Here is a 4,777-nt window from a genome sequence, read left to right on the forward strand (position 1 = left end):
TAACCTTTTACAAACGTTTCCACTCAAAACTCCGTTCTCATTCCAACCCCCTCATTTCAGACCTTGCCACTTTCACAATTCCTGGGAACCCTCTCAGGAGGCTCAGAAGAAAATGGTGTAGAGATCTTCTTAATGAGTAAAAAAAAAAAAAAAAATTATCAAGTAAGGGTAGTGTAACCACTGGGTGACTCCTCCCATCACGTTTTTTCATGTAAATATTTTATATTGTTTTTTTTTCTAATATCACATATTCTTATTGTTCCTAAAGGAACAGATTGTATATACCTTATAAAATTATAAAAAAAAAAAAAAATGATTGTACTAAATTTCAAAGTAAAATGAAATGTTCAAATAATAATTTGTATCACCTAGGTACACATTATTAAATTATTTATGTTAGAGGTATATTATTATGTATAAGTTACACTTTTGATAAATATTCCTGTATATGTAAAAATATTTGAAATAATTATAGGTACCTACTGTAAATTATATTAATTTAACAAAAATATATATTTTCGTTGAATAATTCAATTGGTTTATTTTTTTATACATTATAAGTAAATGCCAAAACGCTATGTAAAATTAATTTTAGCGTGTGAAAATATTGTGGATAGTTATTTCGGTTTTTTTGTAACTGCTTTGAAAAAAAATAACACGAGTGACCTGAAATTGAATCTTTTTGACCGAAGAACAAAAATTGTTATTTTTTGACTTAATAATATTAATATTTTTTAACTTCCATTAAATAAACTTAACAATTTATTTATAAACAAAGCAATTAATTAGGTATTTTATGTTTTTTAATAGTGTTATTGTTATTGGATCATCCTCGTTATCCATTTATGCTTTTTTATTCGGTATTAAAGCTGACTGAACAATTATATTTCCTAGTACAATTTTATCTCTAGGTGCTTTTCCATTTATAGAAAAGTGCGTCTTCGAGTTGCAAACCCCTCCATTAGTTGTCTTGTACCTATATTTTATTGCATGTTTACATTTATAATTGTATTTAGTCTATTTTAGTAAAATAAATCACAGCTTCTGTGTTTGGGCCGAACGGCAATTGTTATTTTAATCAAATCGAACGTACGGCAATTAGAATAATTAGTTAGTACCTATTTTTATTTTTTTATTTTTAATAAATTAAACACTACAATTTGGTAATGACTTGAATGCCTTTATTTTACTTGATGAATTATTTATTGATTTTTAATTAGGTCACATTTGTGATTTGACGGCTGACGCACTTTTGGGTTAGGCGTTTGACAACGCAATCTAACGATTTTAATTCAGCAACATGAAGAAGCAACTGTTACTGCTACTAAAAAAAATCACAATTTACCATCTCTACAATGCATCGGTCGCAGTTTTCGGTACACTAAATTATAAGTTTTAAAATACAACGATCCGGCCTGAAACGCTCGTGTTCTTATTTTTTAATTTGTGACCGATCGTCATTTTAGGCTGTGCTAAATCAATCACACAAAAATTATACGTTCAAACATTAATACATTAATAACAATCAAGTAATCAAAGTTTCAATACAATCATTAATTTACCTTAATATAATCGCTATAATATTACATCAATTTTTAATTATAAAGGGATTGCAAAAGGACAATTATTTCCACCAAAATGTACCTATCTTTCGCCAATCATACCGATGGACCTGTAGATAACGTGATGAGACTTCTAAAAACTGATTAGAATTCGTTATTTTATTAATATGTTTATATGTCTACTTGAGATCAAACAGGCCACTTTTTTAAAATGTTGTTCCTAAACTTCTATACATTTTGTTTGAATATTTAAAATTTACGAAATTAAATTAAATATTTTAAAATGTGCCTGATCAATCTAAAGTAGACATATTAACGAATTCAAATCATTTCGAAGTCTTTTCGCGTTATCAGGTCCATCGGTAGGATTGAAAAAAAGGACTTCCATATAAATGAGTATAAATTATTTATCGTTCACGCGTGCAACGACGTGACGGTGACATTTACGTGCGTGTGAGGGAGCGCTTCATTATTTTATTTACACACAGTCACACACACCAATGATCACTTTTGCACACAATAATTACAAGTCACAAGACCTGCATGTATACAATTTCAAAATTGCCTATTTTTAACTCCTTAAAAACTGTCCGTTTGCAATTCCCATAAGTAGAATATAAACAATTTATAAATAAGCAATATGTATTATTATAATTAATAGATTTATAAGACTTTGGACAAAAATAATAATAAAAAACCCATGGTATACAATATAATATTATTAAGCAATAATAATATAATATGTATACATATTTTTTTAATCATCGTCAGTGGCCAGTGGATAATGGACATGAGTTCGAACTGCTCGCTTTGTTTCCCTTCGTTCCGCTTTTACCATTGTTATTCTTGCTACTCCGTCGTCGAACACAAGACGCTAGTAATCGTGTGACTTCCTAAGTGCCACTAAAGCGGATGTATATTGTCTTCCTCGAGAATTACCAATGCTCCAGCTTCCTTGAGTTCTACCCATTTCGATTTTAACAGGTGCATTTCCCCAGCCCCCCAATTTTAAATTTTGAATTTTTTTTTTTACCATTCGTTTGTAGCCGGTTTGTATTGGTTTGTAATCTAATTTTTTTCGTTTGTAGAGATTTAGTTTTTTTTTAAAGTCAAAATGTTGGTCCGGGGGCTGGGGAAATTCCCAAGTTTGGAATTTTTATTTAATTTAGATTTTTTATTCAACCAGGCTTTTATTTTATTTAGATTTTTCAATAAAAAATGGTTTTTTATTCAAATTAATTTTTTTTTTATTCATATAAGACTTTTTTTAATCCGATTTAGGATTTTTTTCAACAAGGATTTTTTATTTAATTTAGATATATTAATAAATAATGGTTTTTTATTCAAATTATTTTTTTTATTCCTATTAGACTTTTTTATCCAATTTAGATTTTTTTATCCGATTTAGGATTGTTTTTTACTTAACTGTTTTTTATTCAAAACACAAATAATTCGTTTGTTTTGTTATGAATGTGTATTATAATATGTAATATATAATGTACTATGTACATTGTTCATCGATTAATATTTTAAACTGACTATACTAATACTAATACTATAACATAGTATATAAATATACTGTTTTACACCTTACACGCCACATGCCACATATATGGATAGTGGACACATGGTACATCCAACATACCACTCGATACATACCTTCTATAATTATTGATACTAAAAAATAAAAAGCATTTTTATGGTATTTATATGTATAAATCAAGTAATTTATTTGTGTAGTTAGTACTTAGTAGTTTAGTAGTTACATACTTACATAATATTATATATAGTATAAGCTAGGCCTCGTCTTTATTTTAATGTATAGGTACATTACATTTAAAAATGTACTTGTGTCTTTTTTATGGAAAGTGTAGTATGATATTGCTTTACTGCATAATATTAAGTACCTATCTGAGTACTATTGCCGATGTCGACTAATACGTTTATATTCTGAACGAAGAGTCAAGAGAAGAATAATTGATGGATTTTACAATGATCCTTTTTCGATGCTATAAGAGAAGCGATGAATCTACTGGTTTAACAATAAACTGAATGATGTACCTATATTCGAAACTTACATTTTGAAGAAAATCATCAAAATTGCCAACGTTTTAAAAACTATTTTGTATGTGCATATTTATACGTTTTTAAGATAAATCACCCACAAGGATAAAAAAAATCGAGTTGTGAAATGGATAGAATGAAAAATATACATTATACACGCCATGTGTGTAATGTGTATACAATTTAGTATTAGTCAATTTATTATTATGATGGAATCACAAAAACATTAATTTTTTGTCCGAGGAGGTATACATAATACAAATTGACATAAAAACTATTTCTATATAATAATATGTGGATATTAAATATTGCTTATAATTATTAGTAAATTTAAAATATAGATTGTGTTGTGTATGTGTACATGTGCGTATCTATTTTTGAAGCGGCATAGATATATAATTTTAATTTATAATTTGAGTTGCTATAAGAAATCCGAAAATATTGTAGCCGAGAAAACTTTTTTTTGAACAGGGAAGACTTAATGGCTTAGCAATGCCATCCATAAATCGTAATTACCTAATATAATAACCCAAACGAAATTCTTATTGAATTCTCAAATAAAAATCAACGTTTAGAAATTTTATTGTAATAGCATAGTATCAAATATTCAAAATGTCCATTTGTTTAATTGTTTTGTATATACCTGAGTTGGGAACTTTTCTGTTTTAACGGAACCCTTTTTTTGCAATTTGTTTTGTTTTAACGTATAATATATAGTTAAGAAAGCTGAAAACGACGGTGATTTCAGAATTTGGCAGTCAGACTTAGATTTAAATTTATAGTATTTTCATATACACCCGGCGTGGTCAATCGCTCGGTCGGACAATTAAAGTCCAAAACATCCCTCGACTTGTTATTATAAACCACCTTTGGTGGGTCTCGGACTTTCAATGACTATAACTTCAAAACTAAGCCTGACTGTCAAATTATTACTTCTCCATCATTTTCAGCATGCTTAACTACATACGTTGAAACAAATAAATATGCAACAAAAGGGTGTCCGGTAAATCAGAATTATAACATAAATATATTAAATCAATATCAATTTTCTAATAAAAGTATTATTTCGAATATGATAGTGTGCACTATGAATATTTGAACGATGGCATTTGATACAGGGCTTAATTGCTTATTCTAGACATTTTTATCAA

Source organism: Acyrthosiphon pisum, chromosome A2, assembly GCF_005508785.2.
Source record: "Acyrthosiphon pisum isolate AL4f chromosome A2, pea_aphid_22Mar2018_4r6ur, whole genome shotgun sequence".
Lineage (NCBI taxonomy): Eukaryota > Metazoa > Arthropoda > Insecta > Hemiptera > Aphididae > Acyrthosiphon > Acyrthosiphon pisum.